The sequence below is a fragment of the Narcine bancroftii genome, chromosome 2 (assembly GCF_036971445.1).
Source record: "Narcine bancroftii isolate sNarBan1 chromosome 2, sNarBan1.hap1, whole genome shotgun sequence".
Taxonomy (NCBI): Eukaryota; Metazoa; Chordata; class Chondrichthyes; order Torpediniformes; family Narcinidae; genus Narcine; species Narcine bancroftii.
In genome coordinates, this window is record NC_091470.1 from 238,614,599 (window position 1) to 238,630,885 (window position 16,287).

Here is a 16,287-nt window from a genome sequence, read left to right on the forward strand (position 1 = left end):
GAAGAACAATTCTCACAACCAGATATTTTATGGCAAATAAACTTGAATAATCCAAAATTTCTTTGCAAAATGTGCACTGATTTCAATACTCACAGAGTGACTTCCTCTATAATGAGAACATTGTGTGGAACTCCTTTATTTAGTTTATGGGGCAATTCTGGACATTTAGTTGTCTGTATCAAGTCCAACCTGTCCAGCCTTCTACATGGTTGAGGAACATCATCCAATCTTCTAATCTAAACTCCTTTCCAGACTAGAGTTTGACTATTTCAGATTTTTAAAAAAAATACTTGCTCTGCTTATGTCAGAACCAGCTAATTCCAATTACTACACTTTTTCCCTCTATGACCACCCTGTATTGGAGGATTTAAACCATGTTTTTTGCTCCTGCAAGGCTGAAAATCAGTAACCTGCTTGAGACTCAGCAGACATAAGCCAAATTCCACCATGGGGCCCAGAGATGCAGTTAACTGACAAAAAGACATCTGTGTACCGAGAACATTTAATCTTCCTGCTTGTTTTGGTCACAGTCTTTCAGGCAGAGACCTAACCTTGACGTAAAATAAACCATTATATTCAAAATGATAAGCTAGAAAGTTGTGTTATTCGATAGAAGCCTAGGCTTGCTCGCTTATCTTTCTTGCTGTGCTGGGAATAGGTGCTTGGGTAAGCAGTTTTTGGGTAATATAAGCCATGGTCCCGCTGCTGAAGTTTGAGACTCTCCGAGAGGTGGCAACATCTCTCAGCAAGAAGAAGAACTTCTAGAGTCCAGCCAACGTCCCGGTCGGGGGAGGTGGAGAAGCTGCTACCGGCGCCCCGACAACCTACTACAAGTGTGCAGTCGTTGCCTCGCTTCGGCAGTTGGGACCAGTCCAGGCATTGATAAGTATAATTGGGAAGGGCTTGCATATTGTAGTTTGATATCAGCTTTAGAAGTTGTAATAAAGATTTGTATAAACTGAAGTGCTCTCAGTGTGTGTGTCTATTTTCTTTCGGTAGCTCAAACACTGTGACCAATCTAAAACGAACAAAGTGAGAGGTACAAGTTTACCCAGGACACTCCCCCTCCACTCCACAAACATCCAAAAGCCTTGTTGAGATTAGACTTCAGTATACTCATCTCTAGTGTACTGCATCAAGGAGACCAACAAAGTATATTGAAGTTCACAGCCTTTAGACCACCACACTGAAATCCTGTAATGAAATACAAAAAAGAAATCATAGCTAATGTATTTTATAAATGGTGAAAGATTTAATGACCCAAGTAATCCTGTACAGGAATTGTAAGAAGATAACATCCAAGTGCAAGAAGCATTTGGTAAACTACTGTTGTCTGATCAGATACACCTACTGGCCAGTTGTACCTGTGATCCCTCCCCAGAGGCTCCGGTATGATGCATGATCAATTACCCAAAGACTGAAGTACAAGAACTGAAGGGTCTTGAGTTGCTGGCTCACACTGACCCAGGCCCAAACTAGGGGCAGGGCTGTGGCATGTCCGCCTTTATGGGGAATAAAGGGGAGGAGTCACAAGCCGGCCACTGAGAGAAGGGTCGAACATATAAGGTCAAAGTATTTACATACACCCCCTCTTTTAAAAAAGAAGTCCCAGTGTGGTGCAGTTTGGAAACCTCATAAGTTCAATCTGTGCAGCAGCCTCCTTTGACATTGCGACCGATATACCTCCTGTGGTGTGGTGGCCTCTGTCAATTGTGGCTGTTCCTTCTCAGTTGACCTGGCCAGGGTGTTTGGCTGAGCTGGAGTGGGGGGGGTGCGGGTGGTGGGCGCTTGTGTACCAGTTGGTGGGTGAGGATCTGAAGCCCCGGAGAGCTGGAAGAGGGGTATGTGTCTGCTGGCTGAAGGAAGGGAGGGGGGGGTTGTCCAGATGCTCCCACGTGTGCCAGGTCCCGGATGGATACTGTGTCCTCGCATCCATCCAGGAATGCCACATAAGTATACTGGAACAACTGGACCCTCTCGACTAATGGAACAGACCTATGGGTCCTTATGTACTTCCGCAGAAGTATTGGCCCAGGGGGTGTCACCCAGGCAGGTAGAGTCGTTCCTGACACCAATCTCCTGGGGAATGTAAAGAGTCTCTCATGAGGTGTCTCATTGGTGACAGTACACAGGAGGGACCGGATAGAGTGGAGGGCCTCTGGGAGGACTTCTTGCCAGTGGGGGGTGGGGAGGCCTTTGGACTTTAAGGCCAGTAGTACTGCCTTCCAGACTGTGCCATTCTCCTGCTCCACCTGCCCATTCCCCTTGGAGTTATAGCTGGAGGTACGCTAGAGGCAATGCCCTTAGACAGCAGAAACTAGTGCAGCTCGTCGCTCATGAAGAATGAGCCCCTAACGCTGTGGACATAGCAGGGGTATCCAAAAATAGTGAACAGGTTGATCAAAGCCTTTATGATTGTAGCTGCGGTCATGTCCAGTCAGGGGATGTCAAAAAGCAACTGCAAGTACTCTTCAATGATGGTGATGAAGTACACATTGAGGTTCATAGAGGGTAGGGTCTCTAAGTCCATACTTAGGTGTTCAAAGGGGTGGGTGGCCTTGATCAGGTGTGACTTTTCGGGCTGGTAGAAACGTGGTTTGCACTCTGTGCAGACCCGACAATTTTTTGTCAAAGTCCTGATATCGTCACTGGAGTAGGGAGGTTATGGGCCTTGATAAAATGAAAAAAACGGGTGATCCCAGGGTGGCAGAGGCTGTCATGCAGAAACTGTAGTTGGTTCATCTGCCCACTGGCATTTCTCCCAAGACAGGGCATCAGGAGGCTCATTGAGCTTTCCGGGGGAGTACAGTATGTTATAATTGTAGATGGAGACCTTGATTCTCCACCTCAGGATTTCATCGTTTTTGATTTTACCCCGCAGCTGAAGGTTAAACATGAAGGCGACTGCCCATTGGACAGTCAGCAGGGTAAAATGCTTGCCGGTGAGGAAATGCTTCTAATGCCGTACTGCCTCAATGATGGCCTGAGCCTCTTTCTTGATGGAGGAGTGCTGGATCTCAGGGCCCTGGAGGGAGCACAATAAAAGAACACTACAGGCCTTCCTGCCTGGTCAAGTGTGGCAGCCAGGGCAAATTCCTATGCATTGCTCTCCACCTGAAACTGGATGGATTCATCCACTGCATGCATTATGGCCTTTTCAATGTCAGCTTTGATTTGAGCCAATGCCTCATGGGATTCTGCCGATAGGGGGAAAATGGTGGCCCTAATGAGGGGATGGGCCTTCTCTGCATAGCTGGGGACCCACTGGGCATTGTGAGAGAAAAACCCCAGGCACCTTTTCAGGGCCTTGAGGAAGTGAGGGAGGGAGTTGTCTAACAGTGGGGGCATGCGGTCAGGGTCAGGGCTGGTAATTCTTTTCTCCACTGTGCATCCTACTATGGCCAGGTGATGTATGCTGAAGACACAATTCACTGTGTTGTACCTCAGGTTAAGGTGCTTCACGGTGTGGAAAAATTTCTGGAGATTTCTGTCATGGTCTTGCTGGTCATGTCCGCAGATTGTAACGTTGTCTAGGTATGGGAAGGTGGCCCGCAACCTGTGTTCATCCACTATCTGGTCCATCTCCCTTTGGAAGACAGACACTCCAAATTGTGACCCCCAAAAGGAACTCTAAGGAAGTGGTACAGTCGACCATCCACCTTCAATGGGGTGTACTGGCGGTCCTCAGTGCAAATGGGGAGCTGGTGGTATGTCGACTTAAGGTCGATGGTTGAGAGTACCCTCCGTTGTGCAATTTGATTCACCATGTCGGCGATGTGGGGTAAGGGGTAGGTGTCTAGCCAGGTGAACCTGTTGATGGTCTGGAACTAATCTATGACCATCCGGTGTTTCTCCCCGCTTTTCACCTCTACAACATGGTTTCTTCAGGGGCTCGTACTTTGATCTATCACCCCTCAGTGAGCTAATGAACGCCCTGTCTTCGGCACTGTATCACCGACTTTTAGTGGCGATGGGCTTACAGTCAGGAGTGAGATTATTGAACAGGGGTGGGGGTGGGTTCCAGAGCATGGTGAGGCCACATGTCAGGCTTGGTGATTTAGCCTGGGGCTGCCGGTCAACCACCTGGGAAGGAGGCAGCACCTGGATCACAAATTTCTTGTTACAGACTGTGAGAGGAGGGTGGGGTCCATCAGACTCCATAGTGACACTCTTTAAGTTACTTTCAAAGTCCAACCCTAAGGTGATAGGTACATACTGATTGATTCATTCATGAGATATCAAGGGAATCAATAAATTTTGCATGCGCAGAAAAATGGCAAAAATTCATACTTGACTTTATTGAATGGTAAGTAGGCAGTATAAATTATTCTCTTATGTTTCCATGTTAATCCTATGATTGACTGGAGGCCAAGTCACTCATCTGAGGGCTACTGGTACCATGTAATCCAGTTCTATATGTCGCATGGTCGGCAACTAAATTGGCTACACAACCAGGATTACCTGATGTGGAGGGTAGCTAGACATCCTGCAGGATGAAAAACAAGACCTGTCAAAGGGTGGACGTAGCCATCTAGCAAACGCATGCTGTGAAGCACAGAAAGGGCATCCCTTGCATCGAAGCTTGGTCTGGCCATACACTGCAACAGAACTCCCCCCAGCTGTTTTGGACCTCACCATGCTGCTGTATTCAGGAGGGGATGTCAAGAGGGTGGGTCTCTAGAAGACCCACCCTCTTGAGAGATGAACCCTCTATTCACCTAAATCTATTCACATACAAACTGATCCTTTCCAACAGGGGGCCATCCTATCAGGGCCAATAATGCTATTCCCCACCAGGTGGCCAAGGATAGCCAGTCGTGTAGTCCTGAATACACACTTGTCAGAATTGTTAGTGAGATTCAGGGCTCTCGCCGCGCGGAGAAAGCTTTGGACTGCGTGTGGCCACAGATGGTGACAATGTCGAGGTAGGGGAAGGTTGCCTTCAACCCATACGCGTCCACCATCCTGTCCATCTGCCGCTGGAAAAGAGACACCCCATTTGTAATACCAAAAGGGACCCTCCCAAACTGATAAAGTCGACTGTTAGCCTCAAATGTCATATTCAGGTCGATGGTCGTATAGACCTGATACTGTGCAATATTGTTCACCATATCTGAAATGCGAGGGAGGGGGTATGGTCCAGGATTGTGCATCTGCTAATTGTTTGGCTATAGCTCATCACTAACCTGGACTTGTTTTCCCCCTTTATTACCACCATGTGCTCTCCATGGGCTGGTGCTGAGTTCGATGATCCCCTCCTCCAGCAGGCGCTGGCTCTCTGTCTTTATAAACTCCCTGTCTGCCGCACTGTACATCCTGCTCTTGGTGGCCATGGGCTTACAGTCGGTAGACAGGTTTAGGAACAGAGGCAAGGGGTCGATGTTCAGTGTGGACAGGATGCAAGTGGGTCCTCGTTTTGAGGGCCCTCTGTTCCGAACCATTACCAGGGGAAGGGGACAAGAAAACTCCAAGATCATGCTTTTAAGGTGACACAGGAAGTCCAGACCCAACAATACCATTGAGTTGCCGAGCTAGTGAGGTCCATTCTGGCTGAGGACCATCGATGCCAGGTTGCCGGAGATGCTGTGTATTCTTCCCTTGAGTGGCCCCCTCCATCCTGAGTCAACCTGTGCAGGAAAGATGGCGCCGGCCTTGTGGCGCGGCAAGATGGCCGCCCTCCTTCCTCCTCTGATGATGATGGTGGCACTGAATTAAAAATCAGGCTGCTGCAAAATGGCTGCCGAGCCTTTTCGTGCCATTTCCGTAGGTGGCGGGTTGTGCAGCAGGTGATCTTGGGCGAGTTTGGCACAGACGACTTGGGACTAGAATCGGATCCAAGAGCGATACAGGCCATGAACTTTCCTGAACCTCCCTTCACATGCCAATCCCTCACCTAATGTCCCTTCTTCCCACAGCTGGAGCATGCTGAGTCTTTGGCCGGGCAATGGGCACAGGGGTGCTGTGTCTAGCTGCAGAAAAAGCACTCCCAGGCTTGGGAAGCGGCAGCCATTAGAGCGGGGGCCGCCATAGTGGGAGCAGCTGATCACACGAGAGTTCACTGGCCTTGATGTCATCATTCTTAAGTTTAGCCTGTTCCAGTGATTTGGCCAGCTCAATGTGGCTAGCGAGATCCTAAGAGAAACTGGATTTCAATAAACGTGCTCACTACGATCTCTTCCACATCATAGCATCAATTTGTGTTATTTTGCTTCTCACTGTAGTGTACGAGAATTACATATAATTTTGGATCAAAAGCATAAGTTCTAAATTACTTCGGGACCACCATAAAATCTGCTATACAACTCGAACATCACTTTTTTTCTTGCATGAACTGCATCTGTGAATACAAATGTTTCTCAAATGTTGAAATATTTATTATTTATCATTTATTTTATTTTCTCTTACTACATTTATTATCTTTTTTTTCATTCCTTGGCTTTTTATGTAAGTTAATTATACTTAAATTGTTGTCACTGTGTTTTATGCACCTGGAAAATTATAGCAATATATATAAAAATTAACTCTCATTCTTCCACTCATTTATAGATTACAGGAAGAAATATGGACATGCATCTACAAATATTAAAAAACTGAATGTGATTGTCAGTACTTTCCACACTGTCACAATGAGCCAACATCAATCTGAGGGTTTCTTGCTGGCATTCATCCAAAGCACTAAAAGGAAATCAACAGATACAGAACAAAGTATTCCCAAGCCCAGAAAATGCTTTTTTTTTTGCTGAATCCCATGGCCTGTGAGAATATTTTTTTCATTTCAAACTGAACACAACCCTTATGATGGAGCTCAGTACAGAAATGCTTTCAGCTGTCACCCCAGATTGGAATCTGTAAAAGAAAAGCATTTAATTCTATCACTCCTTCCATCGTAGGTACATAAGAAATAGGGTCAGGAGTTGGCCATCTGTCCGTCATTCTTATCCCACTGTTCCAATCTCCAGCTTTGCTTAATTTGGGTGTTGCTATCCAACTGTTACAGCTTTGACCCAATGCAGAGCATTCCATGAGCATGCACAATATTTGGAGGAAGGATGTAAGCATTACTAAATGCTAGACACAGGAATAGGACCAGGTAATTGCCTCAAAAACGTATTCATTGAAGTTAGTGGAGCTCAGCCCATTTTTTAAAAACTAGGTGTATTATGCAAAATCCCAGGCCCAGAATGAAAAATGAGAGTAACAATGAGCCTGTCACCATTATACAGTAAAACCCCTGGTATCCAGAACCAATGGGGATTGATAGATGCAGGTAAGTGTATTTTCTGGTTACTCGAGACCTACTCTTAAAATGCTTCATTTAAAACACCTGCATTAAGAATAACAATAAGGATACTGTACTTACATTGAACAAACTTCACTTGCATGAATATATAAACCAGAAAGCATTTTACTTATCTTTGGTCACATTCTTTGAAAACATTTAACCATCACTGCATTTGCAAGTTCCTTCCCCTCCATAGAGCCCACTCTAAAGATGAACAATTACATCGTAGATAATTAACCCCCGCCCCCTGTTACGTACTTGACAGCAGCGATAAAAATTAGCCTAGTCGGTGTTATATTTTTTAAAATTAATTATTAATCAACAATTATGTAACACCTACTCTAATTAACTTATCTAAATTTAACTAAATGTATATACAATTATCTAACTTTAACTATGCGCGAATATATTGGTGTGTGTGGAATACCCCAAGACACTACAACTCAAGGCTCAATTCTTGAAAGGCAATGAAGTTCAGAAATTCAGTGATGACACACGGGCTTGAGTTTGATGTGACACGCAGGTTTTAGATCGTTGAGACATACAGGTTTTAGATTGTTGAGGCATACAGGCCTAAGATGGTTAAGACACACACTTAGATGGAAGGAGCAGTTCATGAAGTGGGTGTAAGAAACCAGGATGACAGAATGTGATTAACTTATGAAAACCCTTGTTTCAGGTGCTTCAAGAGAAATGTCCTTTTTAGATGAGTGCCTTATTCTGCAATTAAAACCCTTTTTGTGGGTCAACAGAGTAGAGTGCAGTATTTCCTCTGCAACTTAAAAAATTCCCTTCGTGGGTCAGTAGAAGTGGTCTCACATTCCTCTGTAAGCAAAAGGAGGAAATCTGATCATTTGTCTATAACCAATGAGGACAAGTGGGTTTCTCAATCCCACAAAGGAGGTTGAAGAGATTTTTTCCCCTTATGCAGCCTTCTTTAAATAGCCTCTCAAACACAATGTGTACTGCCTTTTCAGTAAGCTGGTCACATGCCTCTGCACCTGGGTTTTAGAGACACAGCCTCACTTCTCTTCAGATGTATCCATTTAAGATTGCAATGTCTTCAAAGCTTGCTGCTAGTTTCACAATCACTTCAATCCTGCAGGCAGGTTGTTAAATCTGTTCTCTTAAAGGATAGTCCCACACAAATAAAATGAACTGGAAAATAATGGGGGGGGGGGGGGAAATCTTCACACCCTTCCCCCAAGTTTACAGATAAAGCCTTTGATTGGGGCAACTCTTACCAAGCAGGGATAAGGATACACGGAATCAGCCAGCTTTTCATCCTGTTGTTTCACACAACTTTATTCAAACAGCTGCTAAGAACAAAGCATAACCAAGACACTCCACTGGCTGAATATTTGCTCCCATCTTAAGCAAAGTTTTAGGTGTTACTTAAGAGAATATTTACTTTACTATTTTAAATTACATTTTTTACCTGTTATTTTATTCTTATTTATTTTTTAAAAATCACTTAATTTTCTTTATTTTTTTTTTGCCAGGCATTTTACTATATTGGCCAATTAAACACAGAGATTCAGAAGATGTGGTCAACACTACTTTGCTCATTGAAAGTGTGCAGAAGAGACATGACAATCAATCCTCCACTGACATAAAGGGAAACTACACGATGAGTTTTAAGGGCAATTTTCTTCAAGGTCAGTAACTGCGAACTCATTACCTTTTCATTTCAGCCATAGTAAAATTTTACAATTTCTCACTAAATTTTCTAGCAGTGTGTTTGAGATAGCATTCGCTGTTGTAACACTCACATTTTACATCCTCCTGCACCATACTGATGAAGCAACAGTCATTTGTTTTAACTACTACATAAAAATATTGGCAATCACTTTATGGTGGCAACTTCTCATTAAAGGGAATAATAAAAACAAGCAGTTTGTTTTTTTTTTGGAAATAAAAACAGAAATTGCTGAAGGTCAGGCAGTATCTGTGGAGAGTAAACTAGAGGTAAACATGCATATCAACAATTTCTTGTTCGAACTGAGAAATGCCACCTATTTTAATGTGCAGAGAAGGGGAAAGGTGCAGAAAACAAAGGGGAACCCAATTGACAAGAAATGCTGCTGTTTCCAACCAAGAGTTAATTGCACTTGATCAGTGTAACTGATCGGAATAGAAGAGCATATATATATACTGAGAGATGCATGAGGGAAGTACGAAAGAAGAAAATCTTGGATATGTGAGAAAAAAATAGAAAGCTGGAAATGTGCAGCAGATCAGTCAAAATCTTCCCTTCCCTCTCCTTTCTATTTTCTAAAGGTGCAGCCCCTCTCTGGCTTGTAGAGAGGAGAAAACTAAGTTGCAAGGGCTGACGATACAGGAATTGGACTGTTCTTGCTCAAACATGAGAAGTTGGTTTCTCAAATTATTGAAATCAATGGAAGATGAGGTGTGGTTCTTTAAGTTTATTCTGGCTTTCAATGGAGCAGTGTAAAAGGAAGAAGACAGAAAGACCAGTGTGGGTGTGGAATAGAAAATTAAAGTGACATGTAACAGAAGCTCATGGTCACCCATGCAGACAGAACAGAGGTATTCTGCAAAAGAGATATTCAATCTTCATTTGTTTTTTTTTTCAGTCCAGCGGAGACCTCATTGTGAGCATTGCATACAATATAGTAAATAGAAATTAAAGAAAATTGCTCCTCCACCTGGGATAATTGTTTAATTCCATGGATGGTGGTAATAATAAAGGTAGACAAGCAGGTTTTGCATTACCCGTGCTTGCATGGGAGGTTGTTGTGAGAGGGAAATGTTTTGGGGAGATAGAAGAGTGAACCAGAGAATTGTGGCGGGAACAGTCCCTTTGGAATGAAAAAAAGGTGGAGGAGAAAGACATGTTGTGGAACTCCACTGAAGGAGAATTAAGAACAGAAATTGTAGCAGATGATCTGATCAATGTAGAACTGGGTGAGGTGCAGGTGTCTGGTGATGCTGTTGAGAAGAGATGTTGCAGGATGGGAGGAAAGGACATGGAAGTAAGTACAGGAAACAGTGCAGAAAAGTTGAGAGCCTTTTCAACTACAGTGCAGGAAAAACTTCAGTTCAGAGAGAGGGAGACATTTCAAAAGTCTTAGCATGCTCTACCATTTGTCTTTGAGATGTATTATTATTACAATGAGCATGCCCAGCAGAGTACTTCATAGTTTTCTTTGAATCCTTTCAATCCAATGTAACAAAAATTATTTGAAGTATAGGGCTCCCTCAATTCTACATTAGTGTTGTGAATAAAACTTTTATTTTATATGCATATACGATATGGACCTCATGGGGAAAGTTGAATTAGTGTCGATAGTCAAAAGAGCCAGAAAAGAACTGGTGGGTGACAGGCCCATTTCTGCACTCAACAACTTCAAGGCTTTCTGACTCTTTGACATTATGTTATATATTGCTTTTAAGAATCATTTTATTTCCCATCAAGAAATGTTATTGCTCTCTTATGGACTATACCAGCAGCAATTGAAATTCACCAAGAACATGGTATTCTCAAAAACATTTTTTATTACAGTATTAATTATTAATAACATAACATTTCTTACTTAACTCTAAACTTAATTCTAACTTAATCCCACTATGCACAAATGTATATATGTGTTTGTGTAGTGTGACAGCGTATATAGAAGTGTTTGGGAGATAAATTGGGAAAGGTTTGTTAGAGCAGGTTACACACAAACACTTTAAAACACAGAATTTTTGCAGGAGCTTTTGCAAGAGTGCTGAGACTCATGATGGACTGTCATTTGAAAAAGCAACAAATGTAACAACAGGCAGTAGCCGCTTTGTCTGGAAATAGAAACTACTGTCTGGAAGGACATGTGATCTTTGCAGGTAGAGAGCAGAAATAAAAGCAGGCTTTGCTCTAAGAATTGGAGGGGGTGAGAGAGAGAGGAGAGAGCCATAGACATCGGTTCCAGAGGGACAAGCTGGCAAGCTTTGGAAGACAGCCAGGTCAAAGGAGAAGACTGGCTGTCCAGTGTTTCCCCTGGAAAAGGAGAAAGAGAAAGGAACTCTGTGGTGACCTGAAACAAGAAAAACTCTCTCTGAAGACCAACAAGAACCCTTCTGAGTGTTAACCATTTACCTGTTAAGCACCAGAGCCTGGTAAACTTTATTAATGTTAACTTCTGTGCACAGTACAAGAATTGCCTGCAATCAGTGAGATTGGACTGTGAACCAAAGAACTTTGCTGAACTTACACATACGTGTGCTTAGAATTAAAGGGGGGTTAAGTAGGTTAAGTGAGTCAATAAAGGTACGTTTAAATTTGATTCTATTTTCATTTGCAAAGATAATTAAAAGCAACTTTTGTTTAAGTACCCTTTGTCGTGGTGTAAATCTATTGCTGCTGGGTTTATGGGTCCTCTGGACTCGTAACAGTAGCAAAATCAAAATCATTATAGTTTAGGCATAATTCTGAAGATATGATTTTAAAGTTCAGTCAGTATTGTTTTGAAACTCAGATTACTTAAATTGATCTGCGTATCAATTATGGAGTAAGTGTGAAGCACCAGAGTTCTCAAAACACAAATTTCTTGTCGAGTAGTTTTGGAAGGATGTTTCTTTATACAAATGATTTCCCCCTCTTGCATGGAGGTTACAGTACTTGTGGTTTCTTCCACGATGATTTCATAAACTCAGGTATGAGTCTGACGAAGTACAAATTATAATAGTTACAATTCAGAAACAAGAATGATCTTGTTTTCTTTTGCCCAGATTTGGATCAGTCACAAGTGGCTATTTAAAATGCCACCACAGCACTGCTCTCTCTCTTGATCAAGCAAAGCAGCAAAGTGGACATCGCTTCTAGAGCCACTGTCAGTCAGTATTACTCTCAGAATGTTATGGCATTTCAATCCTATGTGACTTACAGGATGGCCAAGCAACTTCTTCAGGTTTGAAAATGTCACTGTTTTCAATAATATGTTCTCTGAAATGTCTTTAATCACATGACATCATATCATTACTGTCTTTGAAGTCTAACTTCCAAAAGCTTATGAGCTAATGTGATTCTGAGTTGTCTGCACAGCTCAACGACCAAATGGCTTCCTTGTTGAAGTGCCAGTTAATGAAGAAATCAAAGGCTGTATAATTAATCAGGAATCATGGCTTTTATTAGCAGAAAGTCAGTAATACAATAATGAATGATAATGGGTACATACACAGTTATAGCCAAGGGGAGTGTCTTTAGTGGTAAAGATAATACACGTCCAATGTCAGTAGAGCAGACTAAGCACAGCCAAAGACTGACAGGATGACATAGATTCATCACAGTCTCCCCCTGGCAGAAGTTGGGTTAATATTAAAAGAACAATTTTTAGGGTAACACTGAAGCAAGCAAGCAATTCTACTGTAAGCATAATATAAAATGGTCAAATAAATGGCATTGAGAATTTACTGACATAGCCAAAACAAGGCTAGCAACTATCAGCGCAATCAGAATATAACAAGATGTTTACGAATATTGTAGCCTCTCGTGTTGTTTTCAAACATGAGACGACCTCCTTATCGAAGCAGATGGTTTTGCAGGAGTGACGACCTTGGAAACTGGTGGTGTTGATACAGTTCCCTGGTCTGTAGTGTGAGATGGCCGGACTTCTGGACCCGCTCCAGAATCACCAGCGTGAGGCTGTGGGGCCTCAGCATGGCCATCTGAATGGTTACTAGGGGTCACAGGTTGGGGTGGTGCATCCAACCTCTCAAGATCACTCTGAGTGGGGGCATGCTGAGGGGGTGAACCAGGTGGGGCTCGATCACTTAGGGATACTGTATCCATGCTCCCATCTGGAAATTTAACACGGGAACAATTGCGATTAGTGTGCAGTAATTGAACTGGCTGGACTAGGGGGTCCGTTTTACGCATCCGAGCATGTCTCTTCAGCAGCACAGTTCCAGGTTCAGATAGACAGGCTGCCCAGTCCATCACACTTGTGTACCCAGCTGTTTCTTCAGCAAACATTCATTGTTCTAGCATTTGGATGGACAATCATTCCAGCTCTATGACTGTTCACACATCTTCCACCAAACAATGGCTTAACATGCATTTCAACTTTCAAAATGGTTTCTCTCTGAATGTAATTGTGTCTCTGTAAGTGTGCCCTGTCCACCCTAAAACCAACTTTATTAAGAACTATATATATATATATATATATATATATATATGTACATGTGTGTAAGATTAGCACAGCTCAATAAATGCAAATATGAATAGTATTACAAACTGATGTGAAATTATAGAGCTATGACATACAAAGGGATTGATGATTGAATGATTTACAAGATTAGCAAACCTATTATTGTTTATTACTTTGGGAATTTAGTACTAAAATAGGATGCTTATGCTTAAGTGACATAGAGCTTGGTGAGCCATATCTTGATACTGGAAAGAGTATCTCCTTATTTAAGGAAGGATGTTAATGCATCAGAAGCTTTTAAACAAAAACTTCCTGGATTAATACCTGTAATTGGTGGGCTGTCCTCTCAGGAAAGGACACGCTTGTACTTGTTGGAGTTTGGAAGAATGAAAGAGGATTATTAAAACATATAAGATCCTGAGGAATCTTGATAGATGTTTTGAATATGCTTCCGTTTTTGGAAGAGTTTAGAACTGGGGGTTATGATTCAAAAATAAGAGGTTAATTAATTCATAAATTAAACTAAATATTTTACACAGAGACATCTTTGGTACTCTCTTCCTCCAAGGACAGTAGAAACAAAAGTCTCTGAATGTTTTGAAGGCAGAAGTCAAAAGATATGTGAAATCAAGAAGCAGTTGTTAACTGGGGAGCGAGGAAAGGCAAGTTGATGCTACACTCAATCAACTGATGTTTTGATGTCAGGTTCCCATCACCTCAAGAATTGAACTCTTTGTTCTCAGTTAGGACAAGGGATCTGATATGGTGAAATGCCAACTGGGCTCTGTTGAGTCGGTGACTAGTGAGTAAGTGTCACTTGATTATCCTTTTGATGGAACCTTCCATCACTTTATTGATAATTGAAAGATTAAATTGGTAGTAATTCATCAAAATTTGTGAACAGGATGTGCCAAAGCAATTGTCCACATGGTTAGGTGAATTCCATTATCATAAATGCATTGCAACAGCTTGAACAGAAAAATTCCTAGTTCTGGCGCATAGGTCTTCATTATTACAGCTGGAATTCTTTTTGGTCCTTTAGCTTTTCGTCGTATGCAACCCTCTCAGCCATTTTTTGATAAGGTGTGTAAATCAATGAACCAAATTGATGAAGACAGGCTTTTGTGATGACGTGAACATCTGTTGGAAGTCTAGATGGATTATTTGCTTGACACTTGGCATTTCAATTGAATTTGTAACAGAAAAGATTCAATACATTATTTTTCAATAACAATAGTCTGTGCAACCCAATGTGGGCATCAGCAGACATCAAGGGCTTGAATAGAGAGTGTCAACATTAAATCTGCCAAAGGAGTAGCTAAATGATATGTTAAATTAAAAAAGTATACAGAAAACATGAATGGTGTTTTAATTTTATTTCATTGTATTTGTCAGGATTTTTTTTTGTTTAAATCAAGAAAATTTAAGCACATCATTAAAAATTCAAACAGTTTACAAGTATTTCTTCGCTGTTGTAATTCAATTTTCACTTTTTACAAATGACGAGATTGACAAAGGTTCCCACCATCTTCAAAAGGGCATCAAATATCCCGGTACTCAAGAAGAGTAGCGTGGGCTGCCTCAGCGACTCCTGCCCAGTAGCACTAACTTCTAATGTGAAGAAATGCTTTGAGAGGCTGGTCATGGCCAGAATTAACATGTAACTAAGTAAAGATCTGAAGCCGCTGCAATTTGCCTAATGTCACAATCCCTCTACAGCAGATGCAATATCACTGGCTCTCCACTCAGCTCTGGATCACCTAAAAAACAGCAACTCATTCATACGGCTGCTCTTCATCGACTACAGATCAAACTTCAGTACCATAATTCCCTCGGTGCTGGTCAAGAAGCTGCAAACTCTAGGCCTCTGTAGCCCACTCTGCAACTGGATCCTTCACTTTCTCATTGGAAGACTGCAGTCAGTATGAATTGGAAACAATGTCTCCTCCTCACTATCTTCAACACAGGCGTACCCCAAAGATGCGTGCTTAGCCCACTACTCTACTTTTTACATGCCCATGACTGTGTAGCAAGGCACAATTCCAGTGCCATTTACAAGTTTTCTGATGACACCACAGTTGTTGGCAGAATCACAGACGGCAATAGATAGATCAGCTCGTTGAATTGTGTAACGATAACAGCCTTGTGCTTAACTACAGCAAAACCAAGGAGATGATTGTGGATTTCAGCAAGAAGTCAGGGGAAAATGACCCAGTCCTCATCGAGGGTCAAGAACTTCAAATTCCTGGGTGTCAACATCTCCAAGGACCTGTCCTGGAGCCTCCACATTGATGCAAGGTTCACCAATGGCTATACTTTGTGAGGTGTTTGAAGAGATTCAGTATGTCACTGGAGACTTTTGTAAACTTCTACAGGTATACAGTAGAGAGCGTTCTGACTGGTTGCATCATTGCCTGGTATGGAGGTGGCAACTCTCAGGACAATAAAAAAACTCCAGAGGGTTGCTAATTAAGCCCTCAACATGACAGGCAGCTGACTTCACTCCATCAAAGACAGCTACATGAGGTGGTGCCTTACAAAAGCAGTCTCTATCCTGAAAGACTCTCACAACCCAGGCCGTGTCCTTTTCACTCTGCTGCCATCGGGGAAAAGGTACAGGAGCCTAAAGATGAACACTCAGCGGCACAAGGACAGCTTCTTCCCTGCTTCCTGAATGATCAATGAACCAAAGACACTGCCTTACTTTTCGTGCATTTTTTTTTTAAATAGTAATGTCGTAAGATGGTTGTAATATATATGTTTGCACAATGAAGCTGCCACAAAACACTGAATTTCCTGACTTGTTCATGAAAATAAATCTTGATTCTAATTCTGACGGTATTAAGGATAGCAATT